This window comes from Ambystoma mexicanum, chromosome 9 (genome assembly GCF_040938575.1).
Source record: "Ambystoma mexicanum isolate Mex_15411 chromosome 9, UKY_AmexF1_1, whole genome shotgun sequence".
Classification (NCBI taxonomy): domain Eukaryota; kingdom Metazoa; phylum Chordata; class Amphibia; order Caudata; family Ambystomatidae; genus Ambystoma; species Ambystoma mexicanum.
In genome coordinates this window covers 195,724,575-195,750,611 of record NC_090931.1, presented here as the reverse complement: position 1 = coordinate 195,750,611, position 26,037 = coordinate 195,724,575, and positions in this window count along the sequence as shown.

Genomic DNA, 26,037 nt, shown 5'->3' with positions numbered 1-26,037 from the left:
CATATCCTAAGTGGTCAACATGTTCTTTCCAAGTAGGGCTGAACACTGCAATGTCAACCAAGTATGCCATGCAGAAGTCCTCCATCCCATTCAGAACTTGGTTAACCATCCATTTGAATGTAGCAGGTCCATTCTTTAATCCAAAAGGCATTACCTTAAACTAGTAGATGCCTGCTGGGGTTGAGAATGCAGTTTTCTCCCTGGCATGGTCTGTCAGTGCTATTTACCAATAGCCCGAAGTGAGGTCAAATGTACTGAGGTACTTGGCTGAACCAAGTTTATCCACCAGTTCACCTGTCCTTGGTAAAGGATGGGCATCAGTCTTTGTGACTGCATTAAGAGCTCTATAGTCCACACAGAATCTCAACTCCTTGGATCCTGCCTTTGGTACTAGAACAACTGGACTAGACCATTGACTTGTAGAGGGCTCTATTACCCCGCGATCAAGCATCTTGTTGACCTCCTCCTTTATGTGGGATCTTACATGATATGATATCCTGTAACCTCTGCTTTTAACAGGTAAACAGTCACCAGTGAGAATATCATGCTGGCCCCAAGGAGTCACGCCTGGTGATAGTGAAAACAGGGAGGCAAACTGATTTAACAGAAACTTGCACTCCTCCTGTTATTCAGGTGTCAAATTAGAAGAGGGATTGACTCCTTCTATTTTCTCATCTAAAGGCTAGCCTCTGAGTAAGTCAGGTGGAGGTTCACTCTCCTCCTCCTCTTGAGCTGAAGCTAGAAGCAAAGCTCCCACTTCTGGTCTTGAGACATAAGCTTTTAGACGGTTGGTCTGAAAGACCCTGGGAGCCTCCTTAGGATTGCCTAAATCCACCATATAGTTGACCTCTCCAAGTTTACCCACAACCTTGAAGGGTCCTATCCACTTGTCCTGTAAGGCCCTCTGCCTTGTAGGCACCATAACTAGAACTAGCTGGTCTTGAGTAAACTCAACCATGTTTGCCTTCTGGTCATGCCAATGCATCACCAGGGCCTGACCTGCTTTCAAGTCATCTGCTGCTTCTGCCATCATGTGTGACATTCTCCTCCGGAGACCTATCACATAGTCAGTGACTCTCACTGGTTTGGGGGAAGGAGCACTCTCCAACCCCTCCTTAATCAGGGCCAGGGGGGCTCTAACTGGATGGCCATAAAGAAGTTCAAAGGTACTAAATCCTACTCCCTGCTGAGGGACTTCTCTATATGCAAAGAGAAGGCATGGCAGTCGAAGGTCCCACTTTCTCTGAAGGGGTTCTTCTAAAGCACCTATCATGCTCTTCATTGTATGGTTAAACCTCTCTACCAATCCATTTGTCAGAGGATGGTAGGCAGTTGAGAACTTGTAAGTTACTCCACAGTTTTTCCACATGGCCTGCATGTAATGCAGAGGTCTTTAAACTGTGGGGTGCGCCCTCCCAGGGGGGCGCAGCCGCCTCCTAGGGGGGGGGGGGGGGTGCCAGAGCCCAGCATGAAATGTGTAAAAAAAAAAACAAATTAAATGTTTTTTTTTTTTTTTTTTAGATTGGAGGAAATGGGAGGGGGAATATCACATGGACCATAAAACGGTCTTAGGCGCCAATGAAAACATGGGCAGCAGTTGCAAATGGATATTCAGTCCTTTAGTCACAGACTGAATAGTACCCAAGGGGTTGTTTTTTATTCAAATGTAAACAAATTGTGATATTTAAAGAATATTTATTCAGCAACAATGGTCAAAACTACTAGCTGCATAGTGAAGCAACTCCTCATACTGACCCACATTGGCCAAAAAAGTGGCCCATTTTGATTGGCCTACACTAGCATTTTGCATTTTTGGTACAGTCATCGCCCAATTGCCCTATAGGCCATCCAAGCCTCCCGACTCATCCATAATGGGTGAGGAGGCATCCACGCACTGGCCACCTCACCCATTATGGAGGAGCCGAGGAGCCAGCGCAGTGAAACACTGAGCACTCCTTCAACTGCTTTATCCAGCTGAGGGAGTGCTCCTGGGCCAGCTGAACTGTCAAAGGGAAACACTGTTTGCCTTTGACAGTTAATTTCCCCAGCCGCACATGACCACTGAGCCATGCAACGTTGGGGGTGTTTTGCTTCGACAGCCTTGCATAGCTCATTGGAAATGCTGGCTGGGGCACTGCATGTATGTATGTGCGAGGGGGTGCTCCTGCGCCTCCTCGCACATACGGGCAGAGCAACCTGGAGCGGGGCATTATAGCAACCACACGCAGGCCCCTGCAGAAGGTACGTTTATGGCGATTTATTTTTTATTTAAATGTGTATGGATGTGTGTATGTTTGTGTTATGGGACTGTGGTGGGAGCAGGATGGGCGGCAGCACTGGGATAGTGGTGGGAGTAGGGTGGGGGAGAGCCCAGGGTCTGTACTGGGAGTAGGGTGCGGTGACGGCACGCAAAAGTTCATAGCGATTTCTACATACTGTCCATCCAGCACTTTTAGGGGGGCCCGGCCTGCCTAAACGTGGCTCAGGGGGGGCCCGAGCCAAAAAAGTTTGAAGACCACTGATGTAATGGGACATAAAATTGGATCCCCTGTCAGAGAAAACCTCCTTAGGAAAACCTACTCTGGAAAAAACACCAAGTAGGGTCTTAGCCACAGCCTGAGCTCTCATAGGTATTGCTTCAGGATACCTAGTAGCATGGTCTACTACAACCAGGATAAACCTGTTTCCTGAAGATGTTGGAGGGTGTAAGGGACCAACAATGTTGATTCCTACCCTCTCAAATGGGACTTCCACCACTGGGAGAGGCACCAAGCGTGCCACATTCTTGGCTCCACTCTTGCCAGAGGTCTGGCAAGTGTGACAGCTCCTACAGTACTTGTCTACATCTGACCCCAACTTAGGCCAGTAGAAGTACAAAGAGAGCCTTTCCTTGGTCTTCTTGAAACTCAAGTGACCAGCCAAAAGTACCTCATGGGCTAACTGTTAGGAACTGGAGTCTGTAACGCTCACCTGGCTCCCACGGAGGCGCGGGCGTGGCTGGGACTGCTGTGACCTCTTCTGCAGAGATGCGTAAGACCCGGAAGATGGACTGGACTGGATTCCCCAACCTGGCTTTTCTGGCTCGGAGGAATATCCCACTGTGTGTGAAAAGGAAGGGTTAATAGTCTGCGGGTGATGTTACAACCTCCCACTTCCCTTCTCTCCCTCCGTGAACCCTTTTGGGATTCCCTGCGAAGACTCACCTTAGGGACCAAAATGACGAGCTCTCCATCCTGCTTCTGATGCAGGGGCGCGTTGTGATTCCAGTTACTTCACTGGATTGATGAGTTTAAACTAGTTTGTCCATTCCCGTCGTACCGCAAATGTTTATGGCAAGTTTGGGTTTATATTCACTCATCTGTTCTTTTCTTTCGCAGGTGCTGGGGAAGATTCCGGGCTGCAGGCGATTTGGATGAAGCCAAATTCTGGTAAGAATTCCGATGAGAGATTCCTTTGCAGTTTTAAGTATCTCCTTTAATGTCCAATGTCTTTTTCCCCATAGGGGCCGGGGTACGGCAATGCCGGAGGTAAGGCGCCGACCCGAAAAGAGCTGCTGTGTCTCTCTTGCAAATGGGTAAGTCTTGAGTGAGCGTATTGCTAATGTTCTCACATGCACTCACTAATACAATGTCTGTTTCTTTTCCCCTTAGGGGCCGGGGTGCTGAGATGCCGAAGGTATGGCACAAACCCGAAGGCGGAGAGGGAATTGAACCACAGGTAAGTTCTACTTAGATTCGTGTTTCCCTTCTCACCTCTCTTTCTCCTTCCTTCCAATAGGTGCTGGATGGCGGTGGAAGCTCCGGATGGACGTCGCAGGACTCGAAAACGCCACGTGCAGGTGAGTGAAATGCAGCGTGCTGCGCGCGACGCGCGTTTAAAATGTTTGCCTTCTTTGCAGGATCGTCGGCGTGCAGAATCCGGAGTGCAGATGTATCAGGTAAGGTTCTTGTTTTCACCTGTTTTCTTCCCTTTTCTTCTTTAGGTGTTTACAGGATGCTGGCAGGCGTGATGGAGGACCAAGGCCGGAGCAGGCACGGTGAGCGTCCAGCTGCTGAGTGCAGAACAACGCGAAGTGTGGTCTGCTGCTTGGGTGTGGCTTAAATAGCCTTTCAAGTAGTTCCAGGTATGTATTCTTCCCCCAGAAATATGTATTCCTCCACCGGTCACACCCTCGAGATCAAGTAGTCCCTAGAAAAATAGTTCTTTCCAGTCTTGGAAGTTGCAGCATGGTCTGCACAGGTAAGTTTACCCCAAGCACTACTCCCAACCTACTTCTGTATGAGCCTGGCGCCGATGGCGCCAGGACTGATGTCCACTATGAGCCTGATGCCAACGGCGCCAGGAATGAGTCCAAAGGGCCCCCATCTGGGGCTGCTGGGACTTCCCTTGAATGCATGCTGTCTGTCTCTGAGGGTGCCGGGCCTGGTTTGGCTCCTTGGAGGCAGGCATCATGACAGTACCTCCCCCCAAGGCCCCTCCCAAGGGTGTCCAACCTGGAGGCCTCGGTTTATTTGGGAACTTCTGGTGAAAATTCCGTATTAGTCGAGGTGCATGTACATTCTCACTTGGTTCCCAAGATCTTTCCTGAGGTCCATATCCTTTCCAATCAATCAGATAAAAGAGTTTTGACTTGGACATCTTAGAATCCAATATGTCCTTAACTTCGAATTCCAATTCCCCATCTATTGGAATTGGTTCTGGTGGTTGGCATAACCTGGTTCCGGGTGGTACTGGTTTCAACAGGGATAAGTGAAAAACGGGATGGATTCGCATATTAGGTGGCAGATCGAGTTTGAAGGCTACCGGGTTAATGATAGCTTTTATTGGATAAGGCCCTATATATCTTGGGTTAAAAGTTCGTGGACCTTTAAGCGGTAAATGTCTAGTTGCAAGCCACACTTGGTCTCCTACTTTGTAAGGAGGTACTTTACTTCGATGTAAATCAGCATTTTCCTTGTACCTTTCTTTGGCTTGTTGTAAATGAGTCTTCGCTTCCTTGACGGCTTGGGTTATTGTGGCATGTAAATGATCCACGGCGGGCATTTCAAGGCTTTGAGGGGTTTCAAGGTCTGAAGTCCTGGGATGATGGCCGAATAGGGTATAGAAAGGAGTCTGACCCGTTCCAGAATGCACAGAATTGTTGTACGCATACTCGGCAATCCATAGAATGTCCTTCCAATTACCCTCAGATTGAGGTAACATACACCGCAGATACTGTTCCAGGGTCTGGTTTGTTCTTTCGGTTTGACCATCGGTTTGAGGATGGTGGCTGGTGGATAATCGCACATCAACTTGGGCCATTTGGCAACACTTTTTCCAGAAATGAGAAATAAATTGACTTCCCCGATCAGATAACCAATATGGATGGGAAGCCATGTAAACGAACAACATTTTCAAGAAATTCCTTTGCTAAGGTGGGGGCTGAAGGCAACCCCTTCAATGGGATAAAATGAGCCATCTTGGAGAAGAGGTCTACAATCACCAGGATAGTATTATACCCATGACTAGGAGGCAGGTCAGTTATAAAGTCCATCGATAAGGTGTGCCACGGTGCCGGAGGGATGTCCAGGGGCCGTAAAGGACCGGCTGGTTTTTGCTTCTGACTTTTATTTTGGGCGCACACTCCGCAGGTCATCACAAAGGATTTAATATCCTTTCGCCAGGATGGCCACCAGAAATGCCGTTTGATATTTTCCTCTGTTTTAGCGATGCCCGGGTGTCCTTCCATTAGTGTATCATGATAATGTGCTATAACGAGTTCTTGCAATTCCTTGTGAGGCAGAAATAACCGCCCTTGGAAATAGGGTAAATCATTACTAATAGAATAGTTTGAGCCTTTCTGGCTCCATTCTTGTAAAGCTGTAGCGTCGAAAAGCAATTTAACTCTACCTTGAACATCCTCAATAGTTTGAGAAGAGATTACACCCAACATCCTCTGTTCGGGAATAATCGGAACTGGCTCTAGACTTGAGGCAATGTCACCCATTCCAATTCGAGATAGAGCGTCTGCCTTGCCATTCTTGCAACCCGGGCGATATGTGATTATAAATTCAAATTCTGCAAAGAACAGAGCCCAACGGAGTCGACGAGAAGATTGAGCTTTGGCCGTTTTCAAGTATTGTAAGTTCCTGTGATCTGTAATCACTGTAACGGTGTGTCTTGCGCTGAGCAGGTAGTGACGCAAAGCTTTGAAAGGTGATTTAATAGCCAACAGTTCCTTGTCTGTGATTCCGTAGTTCACTTCAGGAGCCGAGAATTTCCTGGACCAAAAGGCTACGGGATGTAGTTGATTTGAAACTGGATCCCTTTGAGAAAGGACAGCCCCCATGGCTAAACTAGAAGCGTCGGTTTCCACAACGTAAGGGAGGTCCGGACGAGGATGTTTTAACACAGGTGCGGAGGTGAATTTGGTATTTAGTTCCAGAACGGCTTGTTCTGCCTCCTTAGACCACTCGAAGCGTCTGTTTTTTCGTAGGAGCGCCGTGATGGGTTGAACCACTCGAGAAAATTCCGGGATAAACCTTCTGTAAAAATTGGCAAAACCTAGCATACTTTGAACTCCTTTCACAGAACTAGGAGATGGCCATTTGAGGATCACATCCACTTTCCGTGAGTCCATTCGGACTCCTTTAGGTGTTAGGACGAATCCGAGAAACTCAACTTCCGTAACATGAAAAAGGCATTTTTCAAGTTTTGCAAACAGTTTGTGCTGGCGCAGTTTCTCCAAGACAGTTCTAACATGTTTTCGGTGATCGGATTCCGAGGAGGAGTACACCAGGATGTCGTCAATATATACAATGACACAAACATCGATGAGTTCTCGAAAAACGTCATTCATAAAATATTGAAAGGCAGCAGGTGCACTTAGTCTTACACTTATCAGAGGAATTTCAGAGTGGTATCTTGGAATGTGAATGGTGCACATTGTGCTGTCAAGAGGAAGGTGATTTTGAGTAAACTAGGGGAGATGGGGGTGGATGTCACGATGCTTCAGGAGACTCATTTGTTAGATGCGGATATATATAAGTGGAAAAAGGAGTGGGTTGGTGATGTTTATGGTTCATCGTTCACTACTGGTTCTAGGGGTGTGTGTATTCTTTTTAGGAAGAATCTCCAGATCACTGGGGTGAAGTGTGTGAAGGATGGGGATGGAAGGATAGTATGTGTCACTGCACATATTCAGGATGCTCAGTATTGTTTCTGCAATATATATGCTCCGAATGGGGGTGATGGTAGTTTTTTTGTAGCTTTAACGCAAATGTTGCAGAATGTAAATGCGATTAATGTGATTTTGGGAGGGGACTTCATTGTGGTTTTAGAACCTGGACTTGATAAAAGTGTGGGGGATGTGGACAATGCCAACGCTCTGAAAAGAACAGCATTATAGAGACTAATTGATGAATGGAACCTCACAGATGTTTGGAGATTGCAAAACCCTTCTACGAGACAATATACTTTCTTCTCTGCAAGGCATAATGCTTATTCGAGAATTGACCTCTTTATGACCTCTGGCTTCTGTACACAATCATTCCAAAGGGGTAACATCGGATCACTACTTGTTTCGGACCATGCTCCAATCTCCATAGACTTGCGATTGACCTTCCCGGTTCCTAGGTCTAACACCTGGCGGATGAATGTCTCCCTCTTGGACGACGATGAAATTGTGGACAAAATTGTTCAAGAAGCGAGATTCTTTATATCTGTGAATTGGACTGGTGAAGTCAGGGTGGAGTTTGTGTGGGAAGCCTTCAAATCATATATGCGAGGATTGTTGATTGGTTTGTCCAGCAAAAAGAAAAAAATGAGAGATGCAGAAGTGAAAAAGCTTATTGTGGACATTCAGGATCTTGAGAGAAATAATATGCAAAACTTTTCAGATGAGACTATTAAAATATTGAAGCAGAAAAGGAGACGATTGGAAGATTTGTATTCTTCGAAGGCTGAGTGGTTGCTTTTTAGAACCAAAAGCAACTACTATGAAAAAGGAGAAAAATGTGATCGACTTCTGGCACATCGGTTGAGGGTTATGGACAGTGGCAGATCTGTCAATGCAGTGGAAAGACAGGATGGGTTGGTGACTTTTGATCCTGTGGAGATTAATGCAGCATTTCTGTCGTATTATAAAACCCTGTACTCTTCAGAGATCAACTTATCTGAGCGTACAATTGGTCAATTCATTGATGACTGCCATCTGAAGAAAGTGAGTTTGGAATCCTTGGAGTGTATGGAAAGAGATTTGAACGTGGAGGATCTCAGGTTGGCTGCTTATGCGCTGAATTCTGGAAGTGTCCAGGCCCGGATGGGCTACCAGCTGAACTTTTCAAAATTTTCCCAGAAGAGGTGTTTGCTTTGATGCTAGAGATGCTGCGCGCCTCTTTGAGGAATGGGTGCCTTCCAAGTTCAACAAGACATGCTTCAATCTCCGTTTTTCTGAAGGAGGGACGATCACCAGTGAAAACCGGCAGCTATAGGCCGATCAGTTTATTGAACACGGACAACAAGATTTTCGCCAAGGCATTAGCTTTGAGGATTGAGAATGCACTGATGGATATCATAGATGAAGGCCAATCTGGATTTGTAAAAGGCAGACATGTTTCAGAAAATGTGAGAAGATTGTTGCTGACACTGTATGAAAGCAAAGAACACCATAATGATGTGGTGACGTTGTCCTTGGATGCTGAGAAAGCTTTCGACCGTATTGAATGGACATATCTTTTAAGTACATTGAAAGGCTTTGGTTTTGGAGATACCATGATCGGATGGATAAAACTGCTGTATTCCCGGCCGACTGCTTGTGTTCGGACTAATGGCATGGACTCGGGCATTTTTGAACTTGGGAGAGGGACGAGGCAAGGCTGTCCACTGTCGCCAATTCTGTTTGTGATCGCCATGGAATTGCTGGCTGTGAGGATAAGAGAAGAGGATAGAATTGAGGGCGTACGCTTTGGTGCAGCCTCCCAGAAAGTTTGGTTGTATGCGGATGACATGCTGGTGGTGGTTCAGAATGTGGAGAGCTCCATTCCTGTGCTGATGGAGTTGATCGATGTGTTCAACAAGGTTTCTGGATACAAGATCAATTGGACCAAGTCGGAAGCGCTGCCGGCATCAACCACTTACACTGTTTTGAAGATGCAGGGTTTTCCCTTTAAGTGGTGTCCGAATAAGATGAGATACCTTGGGATTTGGCTAACGAATGATGTCTCGAAAATAATGGATGTCAATATTACACATGTGATTCAATCTTTGGAGGTGGACCTGAAGAGATGGAATGCACTTAAATTGAGTCTCTGGGGGAGAGTGAATGCCATCAAAATGACATCAACACCGCGAATCAACTATGTGCTCAGTGTGCTTCCCCTGGACGTAAAGAAGGGCCATTGGTGGAAAATTGAGAGTTTAATCCAGTCTTTTCTCTGGGAGGACAAACAGCCACGCCTCAGCTTGTGGAAATTGCAGCTGCCCCAAGACTGTGGAGGTTTGGGGGTTCCTGACTTTGAGAATTATCATTTGGCCTTTGGAGCCAGGCATCTGGTTCCATTTATTGAAGATTCGGAGGATGTTTGGATGCTGGCGGAATCAAGTAGTTCTTCTCCGTTGCCGCCTAGGGCCATACTGTCCACGGTGGATGGATCTGGTTATCGCTCATTTCCGCGGACAAGATTCCTGAGAACTTGTTGGAGGGAACTATGGAAGAAAAGTAAGCGTAAGGTATGTGATAATGATTACATCCCTATCTGGTTGAACCCAGGTATTTTGCTGAATGGGAGGCCGCTATTGTGGTTGAACTGGCTCCTGAGTGGTGTACTATGGTTGAGTGATCTGATGGAAGACGGCAAATGGATCAGCTATAGAAGACTTTCACAAATTAAAGATCTCAGAGACTGTACAGTGGGTGAATACAGAAAATTGAGAGGTTTGCTGCGGAACCAGAGAACTGTTGATGGCGGTGGTTGGCAGTTATGGCTACCTGAATATAAGACATTAGGTGGTATGGCGTCCAAAGTATATAGAAATCTGAGCCAACAGTGCACGCCAGCAGAGGGGTTGTTAACTAAGTGGTCTGAGGTCCTTGGCTCTGATATGACTGTGGAGAGGTGGAGGTGTCTTTGTAAAAACGTAACTCTGACATCCATTAATCTTGGAGAACAATGCCGCCAAATCAAAATTCTTAATAGAGTGTTTTGGACTCCCCAGAGACTTTATGCGAGAGGGATGATTGACTCAGAGTCCTGTTGGAGGTGTAAGCATGATGTCGGCTCCTTTGAACACTTGATCTGGGACTGTTATGAACTGAGGACATTTTGGAGGAGTGTCACTGAAAAGATTTATGAGGTTCTATTACTGCAAGAGGATTTTGATTATAACACTATCATCTTGGGTGAGGATGATAAAGTGGAAGATCTCACTTATCCACAGAAATGCTGGTTTTTTAGGGCTACAAATTCTGCGAAAAAAATTGTTTTGAGAAAATGGAAATGTGATGAGAGACCGACCTGTTCAGAATGGGTGGAGGACTTGAGGCAAGTGGCCAGAATTGAGAAGGTTATCCTTCGCAGGAACAAAAAGTTGAAATTGTTTGATGATATGTGGGGTGGGTTTTTGGATGACATGTGATAATAAGTTGGCCTGTTTTGCTTTTTAGATTCTATGAAGGTTGGGGATGGATATGGGGTGTGGATTCTATGCAATGAGTTCTACGATTACAATGCTGATAGGTTTGTTGCTTGTATGTTTTCTATAAAATTCAATAAACTTAATAATAAAAAAAAAAAAAAAAAGAAAGGCAGCAGGTGCGTTGCACAACCCGAAAGGCATTACCAGGTACTCAAAGAGTCCATATTTGGTGCGGAAGGCAGTTTTCCATTCGTCGCCTTCTCTGACGCGCACCAGGTGGTAAGCTCCCCTTAAATCTAACTTAGTATAGATACAAGCATCTTTTACCTGGTCAAGAAGCTCAGGGATCAAGGGCAGAGGATAACGATTCTTGACCGTTATCTGATTTAAGGCGCGGTAGTCAATGCAAGTTCTAAGGTCGCCTTCTTTTTTCGGTACAAAGAATAGAGCTGAGGAAGCAGGTGACTTTGACGGGCAAATAAAACCATTGGCAAGGTACTGATCCAAATACTGTCGCAAATGAAGGTTCTCCGGTTCAGTAAGGGCATAGATTCTACTACAAGGCGGTTGAGCATTGGGTACCAGGTCGATCTGACAATCATATGGCCGGTGAGGAGGTAAGGTGTTGGCCTGTTCCTTTTGGAAGACGTCTTGAAAGTCTTGATACTCAAAAGGTAATGGTACTGTTGTGGAGGTTACTGAGGCTAGACCCATCTGTGGATTTCCTGGATAACACTTTTGTGCACAATCAGGGAAGGTTATGCTCTTTGCTCGCCAGTCAATTCGAGGATTATGTGTTTCTAACCAAGGGATCCCTAATATTACCTGAAATTGTGGAGCCTTGATTACGTCAAACACTATGGTTTCCCGATGGCCATCTTGGCCAACCAGTGTCATTTCCGTGGTAGAGTGTGTTACCGGCCCGGAGGCAATTTCGGTTCCATCAACCGTGGTAATGACATCCTTGGTGGTTTTTGGACGGTGAGGGAGACCAATCCTGGAAGCCAATTCAAGTTCAACATAATTTCCAATAGCCCCACTGTCGAGGTAGGCTTTTATTCCGTGCAACCGTTGAGGCTGTTTTGGATCTATGAGGACCATAGGCAAGATGAAATGCGAGGTCAAAGAGCCTGTCTTCACGCTCGGCAAGCGGACCTCTACGCTTGTCGGGCTTGGTCGTTTCCCGAATCTGGTTCTGGAAGATTACTGTCTGTGGCTCCAACCACCTTCTTAGGTGGTTTTACCGGGCAATCCCGCAGGAAGTGTCCAGAAGCTCCACAGTAAAGACATAATTGTTTTTGTCTTCTTCTTTCTCGTTCTTTCTGAGTTAGTGGTCTTTAACTCCCCCAATTTGCATTGGCTCTGAAGCGTCGGTACCCTTGGGGCTTGTGTGGGTTTTGATCAGAACTCGGGTTTCAAATCTGGACCGATCCGCTTTTCTATTCTGCAGTCTATGATCAAGTTGGACCACTAAGTCAATGTATTCTGCGCAGAGTTGAGGCGGGTTCACTATTTGAGCAAGAACGTCTTTTAGTAATCCACGCAGACCTCGGTGGAATAATGTAATTCTTTTATTCTCAGGCCACCCAGTCTTTACGACCAATCTGTTAAATGTAGCTATATAAGATAGGAGATCTTGGTTTCCTTGCCGCAAAGACAGAAGTTCGTTATCCAAGGCCTCACCCTGAGCGTGTCGAGCGAATAATCTTTCCATGCTTGCCTGGAAGCCTTGAAAGTCCTGAAGGATTCGGTCGTCTTGATTTACCAACGGAATCGACCAATCGGCAGCACTGCCGCTGAGATAAGATAGCACAAAAGCCACCTTGGTTTGGTCATTAGGGAAGGCCCCAGGTCTGCATATGAAATGTAAACGACATTGATTCATGAAAACGGCGTATTTCTTGGGATCCCCAGTAAAACGCTCAGGGGGGGCCAGAGGCATATTTCCTGGCAGGTTAATTTGCACCGGGTTGGTTGAAACCATCGGAGTGGAATTCATCCCGGAGCCGGGTAAAGGCGTTTGTCCTGCCTCACTCTGCAAAAGCTGTTTAGCCAAATCATCAGTTCGTTCTTTGGATAAGATTAGTTCCCTTCTAAGGGCGTTAGTTTCCTGGCGGGCGGCATGCACTTCTGCCCGTAATTCCCCCAATAATTTGGCCAGTTGGTCTGTCTCGGAAGTCTCCATGGCGCCTGGGTGGGAAATTATGGGTAGGCTTTGCGTTCTGTAACGCTCACCTGGCTCCCAAGGAGGCGCGGGCGTGGCTGGGACTGCTGTGACCTCTTCTGCAGAGATGCGTAAGACCCGGAAGATGGACTAGACTGGATTCCCCAACCTGACTTTTCTGGCTCGGAGGAATATCCCACTTTGTGTGAAAAGGAAGGGTTAATAGTCTGCGGGTGATGTTCCGACCTCCCACTTCCCTTCTCTCCCTCCGTGAACCCTTTTGGGATTCCCTGCGAAGACTCACCTTAGGGACCAAAATGACGAGCTCTCCATCCTGCTTCTGATGCAGGGGCGCGTTGTGATTCCAGTTACTTCACTGGATTGATGAGTTTAAACTAGTTTGTCCATTCCCGTCATACCGCAAATGTTTATGGCAAGTTTGGGTTTATATTCACTCATCTGTTCTTTTCTTTCGCAGGTGCTGGGGAAGATTCCGGGCTGCAGGCGATTTGGATGAAGCCAAATTCTGGTAAGAATTCCGATGAGAGATTCCTTTGCAGTTTTAAGTATCTCCTTTAATGTCCAATGTCTTTTTCCCCATAGGGGCCGGGGTACGGCAATGCCGGAGGTAAGGCGCCGACCCGAAAAGAGCTGCTGTGTCTCTCTCGCAAATGGGTAAGTCTTGAGTGAGCGTATTGCTAATGTTCTCACATGCACTCACTAATACAATGTCTGTTTCTTTTCCCCTTAGGGGCCGGGGTGCTGAGATGCTGAAGGTATGGCACAAACCCGAAGGCAGAGAGGGAATTGAACCACAGGTAAGTTCTACTTAGATTCGTGTTTCCCTTCTCACCTCTCTTTCTCCTTCCTTCCAATAGGTGCTGGATGGCGGTGGAAGCTCCGGATGGACGTCGCAGGACTCGAAAATGCCACGTGCAGGTGAGTGAAATGCAGCGTGCTGCGCGCGACGCGATGCACGTTTAAAATGTTTGCCTTCTTTGCAGGATCGTCGGCGTGCAGAATCCGGACTGCAGATGTATCAGGTAAGGTTCTTGTTTTTACCTGTTCTCTTCCCTTTTCTTCTTTAGGTGTTTCCAGGATGCTGGCAGGCGTGATGGAGGACCAAGGCCGGAGCAGGCACGGTGAGCGTCCAGCTGCTTAGTGCAGAACAACGCGAAGCGTGGTCTGCTGCTTGGGTGTGGCTTAAATAGCCTTTCAAGTAGTTCCAGGTATGTATTCTTCCCCCAGAAATATGTATTCCTCCACCGGTCACACCCTAGAGATCAAGTAGTCCCTAGAAAAATAGTTCCTTCCAGTCTTGGAAGTTGCAGCATGGTCTGCACAGGTAAGTTTACACCAAGCACTACTCCCAACCTACTTCTGTATGAGCCTGGCGCCGATGGCGCCAGGACTGATGTCCCCTATGAGCCTGACGCCAACGGCGCCAGGACTGAGCCCAAAGGGCCCCCATCTGGGGCTGCTGGGACTTCCCTTGAATGCATGGTTTCTGTCTCTGAGGGTGCCGGGCCTGGTTTGGCTCCTTGGAGGCAGGCATCATGACAGAGTCTGCTTTCAAGAGGCACTACAAGTCTTCTATAGTCCCCTGGGATAGACTCAGTTGGTTCACTGTAGAAGAGGCCATCTTCCCAGTACAACTTATGCTTCCCTGGCTCTTGCCCATCCAGCTGGGAAGCTGCCTGTTGGCGAAGACCTTCAAGAGTAGGACACTCTCTTCGACCTCTGCTGAAGTCTGCCCTACAGGCTCCACCTTCTGCCAGTAAATACTGCAGCTCAGGATGGTCTGCAGGATCCAGATCTCCAACAGGAGTAAGGTCCTCTTCCAGCTCTGATTCCTCAGCAGCTGATTCAACCACACAAGGTTGTTCTACACACTCAGCCTCAGCTGGTGGAGCGATCAGAGGCGTGATCTTGGACAGTCCCCTAGGGGATGTCCTTGTTGGTAGCACAGGAGGCTGGCTGGTTTCTTCCTGGAGGTTGTAGGTTTCCCCTTTTCCTCCCTTTTCTTTGAAATTGCAGTCAGTAAGACTTGTGGAATAGGAATTGTAGTTTCCTCTATATCCTCCTCCTGAGAGTCCCTTAAGGTACTCTCTCTGGCCTTCCTAGTCTGCTCCTGTTTCCTTTTGCTGGCAGGACTGGGGGTGATTGATACAACTCCAAGAGTTTTTAGGTCATTCCCCAACAGGACTCTCCCAGGTACTTCACTCTGCACACTAACAGGTATCTTGACAGTCATATCATTACACTGGATGAGATCTGGTAACTGTGGAAGCATTTGGACAGGACCTCTTGCAAGCTTAGTTAGGCATTTAGGTACCTTAGCAACATCCTCAACCTTAAAAAATGATTCATCAACTACAGTTATGCTGGCCCAAGTGTCTCTGATGGCAGGGGTCTCCTGACCATTCACAAGAACACTGTCTTTGTAATACTCTTTAGTATTGTCTGTAATAGAATTATACACATCTAAGTTCTGTTGTTCCCACAGACCCAGGGATACTAAAGAAACATTGGCTGAGACTTTCATGGGTTCCTCAGCCAGTAAGTGAAAGTTTCCACTTGCCATTGGTACTTCATCCACTGGGGAGAAAGCTAAGGAGACAGTGTGGACCCCTGAAGGTTTACCCTTACACCAGGGATTACCTTTCACGTGGTCAGTTGACCCACGAGCATAACATTTTCCAAATGTCTTTATGAATGGGGGTTTGTTCTGACCTCCTTCTGGTTTGTCACCAGAAGGTACACTAGCCTGATTTGGTTTCCCTTGGGGTTTACCCTTGTTATGTGTGTGGCCCTCTTTTGGAGTGGCTCAGGAGAGCAGGCATCATAAATAGACTCCAACATAAACAGATTTCTCATAGCTTCATAAGCATTAACTCTGTAACCCTTAACCCATCCATCTAAGTTTTTCCAACATTCTGTCACCCAGGTAGCCCAAGTGGTACCATCATGCTTTTTGAGGGTTCTAAACCTCTTAAGATACTGAGAAGGGGTCTTCCCAAATCTAGCTATCAATGCTAGCTTCAGTTTCATACTCCTGTCTGTCTATATCCCCCAACTCCATTACCACATCAGTTGCAAAAGGGGGTAGCCAAGAAAAAAGCCAAGGAATCAACTGATTCCCTGTAATGTCTTGAATCCCATGGTTATATTCAAAAGCAGCCAACCAATCCAAAATATCAAGCTTAACCTCATACATACTTACTGCATCTTTGGGCATGCTAGGCCTCTTAGGACTGGAAGACCTAGAGGACTCTGGGAGAGAACCAGTTTCAAGAGACAACTTTTTCATTTCAAGTGCATGATTCAACTCAAATTCTCTGATCTTAAGTTCTTTATGTTTGCTTTCAGTTTGAGCTTGGATTCTTTTAAACTCTAACTCAAGTCTCATTCTTTCAAGTGAGACAAATTCAGGACTTAGTGTTGGACCTGTCGGGGTCCCTGTGGTCAAAGGTTGAGGCCTATGAGCAGGTAGAGGTAAGACAGGGCCTACATTCTGAGACTCTTCTGCCTCATCTAACTCATCCACAATATTAGAGCTGGGCTCTGACATATTATCCTCATCAACATTTTCCACATTTGCTGCATGTGTGGGGGTTTCAGACCCACTCCTCAGACTTTGGTATTCTAACAACTTTTCTATCAATTCAACCTTCTTGCCTTTTACAGTGAGATTCCTAGCTTTACACATATCCCTCAATTGATGAACAGTTAAAGTCACTGGGGTCTCCTGTTTGTAGCTTTCCATATCAGTCATGATAAAACAATTGCTTTACTAGTGTTGTTGAGCCTTGTGGGGTCTATTTGAACAAAGGTAAGAGCAGTACTCTAAATGTAACAAGTATACTTTATCCTCACCACTGTACACCAGTGTTAGTCAGTATCACATGCAGTACCCTTGGGGAACACTACATGCAATTAAGACTACAAGTGTCAGTACAATTTCGCCTTTGGTACAAGCCTTTACTACTGTCATGACCACTGTGAGGGGGCACAAGTTGTGCCATAAGCAGGCTCCCACCAGAACCCTGAGGGTGTCATGATGCCTACCCCCGGGGACCCAGACCAAGTCCAGCAACCCCGGAAGCAGGGATCAAGTTATCCCAAGCAAGCCCAACAACCCCTGCTAGGGGCTATTTGGGTCCAGTCCTGGGGCCTATGGCACCAGGCTCATATGGAGAGTCAGTCCTGGCGCCATAGACGCCAGGCTCATAGATTAAAACTTACCTGATGCAGACCATGCTGCAAACTTACCTGATGCAGACCATGCTGCAGGAGCTACAAGCCAAAAGAGGCTTGGAAGGCACTACTTTACTTAGGGACTATTTTTTTACTCGGGCGGGGCTGGGGAGGAATACTTACCTGGGACTACTTTGGAGGCTATTTAAACCACGCCCGAAGAGCAGCACACGCTTTGCGTTATTCTGCATCCAGCAGCGTAACGCTCACCGTGCCTGCAAGTCTGCATCCAGCCTTCTGCCACGCCCACCTCAAGTTTGGAGCTCCTAGAAAAAGGGAGAAAGAAGGAGAAAAGGTTAGAACAAGAGCAATACCTTTGATCCTTACCTGAATTCCCGATCCATCGCGCTTTCGAGCTGGAAGAAAGAAGTTATTTATGCGCGTCTACTCGCCTGCTGCAGCGCCGTGCTGAACTCACCGGCCTTCGCAGCATCTTCACATTCCACCGCATCCTCCTGCATGTTCCCGCCGCACTCCGGCACCTAAGGAGAAGACAAGAACAGCAAGGTGAGCCAAGGGAATACACAGAGGAATATTAGTTACCCCCCATAGACTTACCTGATTTTACCACCAGGGGTACTATTCCTCTTCACGGGTCGGCGCAGCTTACACTGCATCTTCGCCGAACCCCGGCCCCTAAGGGGAAACAAAAGGACAGCAAGGTGAAGCAAAGGGACTAACAAGGGGAACCCTCCTCACCACAATAGACTTAGCTGATTTTACCGCCGGAAGTATTATTCCCCGAGACTTCATACTTTCTCTCAGCACCTGAATAAGGGAGAAAGCAACAGGTTACATATTGACATTATTCTATCAAACTGTGTTGGAAAATACAAATCCTTATCACAATACTACCGGTTGCCACGAGGAACTCTTCACTAGGGTCAAGCTGCAACCTGCAAGGAATTGGACAAGAGTGAAAGTCAGGCATTTGAACTCTTACGAACTTCATACTTACGGCGTCTTGCCAGGAATTTCGGAGTCAATATTGTTCTGGAACTCACCAATTCCTTCGAGCCAGTGAAGCAACTGGTTATCAACACGCCCCTGCGCTCAATGCAGGATGGAGAGCTCCTCTTTTCAAACCATCAGGTGAGACTATAAGAGGGGACATCAAAGGTGATCTGTGGGGAGAACAGCCGGGGTGGGGGGATTTACGCTCAACTCCACGGGTGGTTAATTCCCTTTCTCCATTTGCAGAAGAATATTCCTACGGGCCAAGCAAACGAAGTTAGGTGTGCCAGTCCAGTCTGTCATCTCAGCCCTACGCGACACATTGGTGGAGACCGCAGCTGTCCAGTTCAGATTGACGCCTCTGTGGGAGCCAGGTGAGCGTAACAGAACGCGAAGCCTACCTACAAATTTCCACCCGGGCGTTATGGATACCTTGACCAATTGGCCCAATTACTTGGGGAACTGAGGGCTGAAGTGCATTCCGTCCGCCAAGAAACCAATGCTCTTAGGAGAGAACTGATTTTGTCAAAGGAGCAAACTGATGAACTTGCTAGGCAACTATTGACAAGCACTACCTGGTTCCGGGGGAAATCCAGCTCCTGTGTTATCAAGTAACCCTGTGCAAATAAACCTACCAGGAAATATTCCATTAGCTCCACCCGAACGCTTTGCCGGAGATCCCAAAAGGTTTGCCGTGTTTATGAACCAATGCCGCTTGCACTTTTTATGCAGACCTGGAGCCTTCCCAAACGATCAAGCCAAGGTAGCCTTTGTATTGTCATATCTCAGCGGCAGTGCAGCTGATTGGTCAATTCCACTTGTTACTCAGGATGACCCAATTCTTCGGGATTTTCAGGGCTTTCAAACGAGCATGGAAAGACTATTTGCCCGGCACTCCCAAGGACAGGCCCTGGATAACGAGCATTAGTCCCTAAGAGAGGGTAACCAGGACCTTCTATCCTACATCGCGACCTTCAATAGGTTGATAGTGGAAACTGGATGGCCTGAGGTAAAACGAATCACGTTATTTCATCGAGGGCTTCGAGGAGAACTCAATGATGTCTTGGCTCAAGTCGTGAACCCACCTCAAGACTGCGCTGAATATATAGACTTAGTGGTCCAGTTAGATCACAGACTTCAGAACAGAAAGGCTGATCTAGCCAAGTTTGAGAATCGGGTGTTGGTCAAAACCCACGCTAACCCCAAAGGAGCAGATGCTTCAGAACCCATGCAAATTGGAGGGGTTAAAGGACCCTTAACCTAGAAGGAAAGAGAAAGAAGACAGCAAATGCAATTGTGTCTATATTGTGGAACTTCTGGGCATTTTCTACGGATTGCCCTGTAAAACCACCCAAGAAGGTGGTAGGAGCTGCTGATAAAAGCTATATGGAATCAGATTCGGGAAACGACCACACCCGACAAGCGTAGAGGTCCGCTTGCCGAGCTTGAAGAAGGATACTTAGACCTCGCATTTCATCATACCAATGGTCCTCGTAGATCCAGGGCAGCCATCGCGTATGCACGCAGTAAGGGCATACATTGATAGCGGGGCCATAGGAAACTATGTGGACTACGAATTGGCTTCCAGGATGAATCTAGCTCTCTGCCGAAAAACCACCTCAGATGTCATCACCACAGTCGATGGAACTGAAATTGCCTCTGGGCCTGTAACTCATTCCACCGCAGAAATGACACTATTGGGTCAGGATGGGCATCGAGAGACTATTGTGTTTGATCTAATCAAAGCCCCACAGTTCCAAATAATACTGGGGATACCTTGGTTGGAAACACATAATCCTTGTATTGATTGGCGAGAGAAGAGAATAACCTTCCCGGATTGTGCACAAACCTGTTACCCAAAAAAAAATCTAAACGCAGGCCTGGCCACAGCAACCACAGCAGTCATGCAACTACCTCCTGAATACCAAGAATTCCAGGAAGTCTTCCAAAAAGAACAGGCAAACACCTTACCTCCCCACAAATCGTACGATTGTCAAATCGATCTCATACCCGGTGCACAACCCCCTTGTAGCATGATCTATGCCCTTACGGAACCAGAGAACCTTCACCTACGACAATACTTAGACCAGTACCTTGCCAATGGCTTTATTCACCCATCCAAGTCCCCTGCATCTTCAGCTTTGTTCTTCGTGCCCAAAAAGGAAGGTGACTTCAGAACGTGCATAGAATACCGCGCATTGAACCAGATAACTGTTAAGAACCGATACCCATTGCCTCTGATCCCTGAACTACTAGACCAAGTGAAGGATGCTTGCATATACACTAAATTGGATCACCGGGGGGCATACCATCTGGTACGTGTAAAAGAGGGCGACGAATGGAAGACTGCTTTCTGCACTAAGTATGGGTTATTCGAATACCAGGTGATGCCTTTCGGGTTGTGCAATGCACCAGCAGCCTTCCAATACTTCATGAACGATGTCCTTCGTGAACTCATTGACGTTTGTGTTATCGTATATATCGATGATATTCTAGTATACTCCTCTTAAGAATCTGACCATGTGAAGCACGTCCGAGCAGTCCTAGAGAAACTGCGCCCGCACAAACTATATGCAAAGCTGGAAAAATGCGTTTTTCATGCCACAGAAGTTGAATTTCTTGGGTTTATCCTGACCCCAAAGGGAGTCCGAATGGACTCACGAAAGGTGGACGCAATCCTTAAGTGGCCATCACTAAGTTAAGTTATAGGAGTACAAAGCATGCTCGGCTTTGCCAATTTGTACTGCAGATTCATCCCGGATTTTTCACATGTTGTACATCCCATCACAGCACTCTTGTGAAAAAATAAACGCTTTATGTGGACTGAAGAAGCTGAAAATGCCTTTCAAGAGCTGAAAGCGAAATTCACGTCTGCACCTGTATTAAAGCACCCGCGCCCTGAACTGCCATACATAGTGGAAAGTGATGCATCCAGTCTAGCCATGGGAGCTGTCCTGTCTCAAAAGGACCCTGAAACTGGCCAGCTTCACCCAGTAGCATTTTGGTCCAGAAAGTTCTCGGCACCTGAGTTAAACTATGCGGTTACCGACAAGGAATTATTAGCCATTAAATCCGCCTTCAAGACTTGGCGGCACTATCTTCTCGGTGCCAGGCATACCATTACTGTGATCACCGTTCACCGGAACTTACAGTATTTAAAGACAGTTTAGGCCCAATCGTCACGTCAACTCCGATGGGCATTGTTCTTTGCCGAGTTCGATTTCGTGATAACCTATCGACCAGGTTGTAAGAATGGTAAGGCAGACGCCTTATCCCGAATAGGGATGGGAGAGGCAGAAGTGAACCCAGAACCAGTACCTATAATTTCCGAACAAAGGATTCTTGGCATGACTTCTCTACAGACACTAGAGGACATACAGGTAAAGATCCAGCAACTCTTTGATCCTACAGCCCTGCAGGACTGGGTAAAGAAAGGCCCGGACTACTCTGTCACCAATGATCTGCCTTATTACCAAGGGCGGCTATTTCTGCCACACAAGGAACTACAAGAGCTAGTCATTTCCCGTTATCATGATACCCTAATGCAGGGGCACCCAGGTATTGCAAAAACCGAAGCTAAAATTAAAAGACAATTCTGGTGGCCCACCTGGCGAAAGGATATTAAATCATTTGTGATGTCTTGTGGCATTTGCGCCTAAAACAAAAGTCAAAAGAAAAAATCAGCTGGACTCCTACAACCTTTTGACATTCCGCCTACACCAGACACACCTTATCGTTAGACTTTATTACTGATCTACCCCCATGCAATGGATTTAACACCATTCTAGTTATTGTGGATCTTTTTTCCAAGATGGCCCACTTTATTCCTATAAAGGGATTACATTCAGCTTCAATCTTGGCCATGGAGTTCCTCGAAAACATTGTTCGCATACACGGATTTCCGTCCGTATTGATCTCTGACAGGGGCAGTCGATTCATTTCACATTTTTGGAAAAAATGCTGTCAATTGGCGCAGATCGATGTGAGGTTATCGACCAGTCACCACCCCCAGACCGATGGTCAAACGGAGAGGACCAACCAGGCTCTCGAACAATACCTGCGTTGTATGTTACATCAGACTGAGAGTAATTGGAAAGACATTCTTTGGATCGCCAAATATGCATACAATAATTCAGTACACTCTGGAACTGGACAAAGCCCCTTTTATACCTTATATGGGCACCATCCTCGAACCACAGACCTTGACTCACCCCAACACTTAGAAATGCCCACAGTGGACCATCTGCACGCTACAATTACACAAGCCTTTAAGGAAGCAGCTACACATTTAAAACAGGCGAAAGAAAAATACAAGAAAGATGCTGATCGGCATAGAAGTGATACTCCACAATACCAGATAGGGGATCAAGTATGGTTAGCCACAAAACATATACCTCTAAAGGGAACACGGACCTTTAACCCCAGATATTTGGGACCTTACTCTATTAAGGTCATTATCAACCCGGTGGCTGTCAAGTTGGACTTACCTGCTAATATGCGAATTCACCCCGTCTTTCATGTGTCACTTTTGAAGCCAGTACAACCAGGGACAAGACTAACCAAGCCACCAGACCCCATCCTTGTAGACGGAGAACCCGAATTTGAAGTTAAGAACATCCTGGACTGATAAAGTCAAAAGTTTTTTATTTAATTGACTGGAAAGGTTACGGACCACAGGAAAGGTCATGGGAACCTAGTGACCATGTTCATGCCCCCCGATTGGTGAAATAATTCCACCAAAATTTCCCAGACAAACTGAAACCACAGGGAAGAACGACTTTAGGAGGGGCCTTGGTGCCTACCCCCGGGGACCCAGACCAAGTCCAGCAACCCCGGAAGCAGGCATCAAGTTATCCCAAGCAAGCCCAACAACCCCTGCTAGGGGCTATTTGGGTCCAGTCCTGGCGCCTATGGCGCCAGGCTCATATGGAGTTAGTCCTGGCGCCTATGGCGCCAGGCTCTTAGATTAAAACTTACCTGATGCAGACCATGCTGCAAACCTACCTGATGCAGACCATGCTGCAGGAGCTCCAAGCCAAAAGAGGCTTGGAAGGGACTACTTTACTTAGGGACTATTTTTTTACTCGGGCGGGGCTGGGGAGGAATACTTACCTGGGACTACTTTGGAGGCTATTTAAACCACGCCCGAAGAGCAGCACACGCTTTGCGTTATTCTGCATCCAGCAGCATAACCCTCACTGTGCCTGCAAGTCTGCATCCAGCCTTCTGCCATGCCCGCCTCGAGTTTGGAGCTCCTAGAAAAAGGGAGAAAGAAGGAGAAAAGGTTAGAACAAGAGCAATACCTTTGATCCTTACCTGAATTCCCGATCCATCGCGCCTTCGAGCTGGAAGAAAGAAGTTATTTATGAGCGTCGCCTCGCCTGCTGCAGTGCCGCGCTGAACTCACCGGCCTTCGCAGCATCTTCACATTCCACCGCATCCTCCTGCATGTTCCCGCCGCACTCCGGCACCTAATGAGAAGACAAGAACAGCAAGGTGAGCCAAGGGAATACACAGAGGAATATTAGTTACCCCCCATAGACTTACCTGATTTTACCACCGGGGTATTATTCCTCTTCACGGGTCGACGCAGCTTACACTGCATCTTCGCCGAACCCCGGCCCCTAAGGGGAAACAATAGGACAGCAAGGTGAAGCAAAAGGACTAACAAGGGGAACCCTCCTCACCACAATAGACTTACCTGATTTTACCGCCGGAGGTATTATTCCCCGAGACTTCATACTTTCTCTCAGCGTCTGAATAAGGGAGAAAGCAACAGGTTACATATTGACATTATTTTATCGAACTGTGTTGGACAATACAAATCCTTATCAGAATACTACCGGTTGCCACAAGGAACTCTTCACTAGGGTCAAGCTGCAACCTGCAAGGAATTGGACAAGAGTGAAAGTCAGGCATTTGAACTCTTACGAACTTCATACTTACGGCGTCTTGCCGGGAATCTCGGAGTCAATATTGTTCTGGAACTCACCAATTCCTTCGAGCCAGTGAAGCAACTGGTTATCAACGCGCCCCTGCGCTCAATGCAGGATGGAGAGCTCCTCTTTTCAAACCATCAGGTGAGACTATAAGAGGGGACATCAAAGGTGATCTGTGGGGAGAATAGCAGAGGTGGGGGGATTTACGCTCAACTCCACGGGTGGTTAATTCCCTTTCTCCATTTGCAGAAGAATATTCCTACAGGCCAAGCAAACGAAGTTAGGTGGGCCAGTCCAGTCTGTCATCTCGGCCCTATGCGACACATTGGTGGAGACCGCAGCTGTCCAGTTCAGATCAACGCCTCTGTGGGAGCCAGGTGAGCGTAACAAAGGGCCTTACAACCACTGTAAAAAGGCTCCTGGAGCCAGTCCTGGCGCCTTTGGCACCAGGCTCATATCTAGGAAGGAAGGGCTGTTCAAACTAGGTCCCATTTATGTACATGGGCCTTTAAATCCAACATGGAAGCACCCACACAGTCTAGTTCTAAGAACCAAGCCATGTGGTCTAGTGTTTTGGGTGTGGCAGGCCTGGAACTACTTTCCCTGGTACTAGTTTACCTGGGCTATATAAACCACACCCTGACTGCAGAACATGCTTTGTGTTATTCGGTAACCAGCAGCGTGACGCTCACCGTGTCCAGCTCCTGGTCTTCAGCATCTTCCGGTAATCCTGCAAGAACAAGAAAAAAGATTATTCCTCTGTCTTACCTGAGAAAACCCCATCCAGCACTCAGCATTTCATCTGGGCTGCAATCTGTGGAAACCGAGAGAAGAAACATCTCTCTGAAGGTTTTCTGGCGAACCGCTACCACAGCTGCTGTTCGCACATTGTGACCTGCAATAACGAGAAAGGAAAAAACAACATTAGAACGCGCGCTTCCAAAACATCTAATTCCATCAGTCTTACCTGAATTCCATCGTGCTACGCCACGCTTCCATCCGGAGCACCACAGCAACATCTGTAAAGGAAAAGAGACATATTCAGGTTCGCTTTCAATATTAAACAACCGCACAGCGCTGTAGATAATTAACAGATTCTGGGGGCCTGTTTTTCATCGCGCTCTCATCCACTTGCAGCACCACAGCAGCCTGTGAGGAGAAGAAGAAGAAAACACATGTTAGCTTTAAAAGACAATATAAGTGCTGCGCTTCGCACTTTCTCTTACCTAGAAAACGTGCCTCTCCATCTGGAACGCCAGCATCAAGACCTTCGCACCTGAAAAGAAGGAGATAAAGACATTAACAAATTCCCACCATAAACAGAACAAAGACTTACAATTAACAAACCTACCTGCCTACCAGCAGATTCGGGGTCACAGCAGGCCTGGGCCCAAAGAAACGCGTACTGCACCAGTGAAGCAACTCGGGTAGCTCCCCAACAAACGTCAAGCGCCCCTGCACAAGAAACGCAGGACGGATAGCTCACCCTACAAATAACTGAGATTCATTATTCAGCACTGGGCAACTACGCATTCAGGGTTCCAGATCTCAGAGCCTCCCAGAGGTCCCCGGGGATATCAGGTGAGGGTAACAACTACACAGTTATGTGGTAGCAGTGGCTGAGCAGCCAGACTTATCTCAAGAGTTGAGTGAGAAGTAAAACAAGTTACACAAAGGCCAACTAATACAGTGATTCAAATACACGCAGATTCAAGGTTTCTTAGTAAAATAATATACATTTATTTACTCTGTCAGTTAGAAAACATTACACTAGCATCAGCAGCTCAATATCACACACTAATAAACCACGAAAATCCAACCGGTAAGTAAATGAACAAGTTTAACTCCAAAATGAAGTGGGAGCAAAATGGCACTTCACATACTTAATAAAGGGGGGAAAAGACAAGGTTATAAGAATAGACAGCCCAAATACATTCATAGGCAGGGCAAAGGGGTTCCGTTATATACACGCTGTCGACTGGCTAAATTGCACCAGTCTGCTGGAAGGACCTTTGTGGATATCTCACTAATTTGCTTTAAGTAAATGTTCAAAATTTTCCAAGAATTCTTCAAAAATAATAATAAGTTCAATTAGTTGTAACCAAAAAA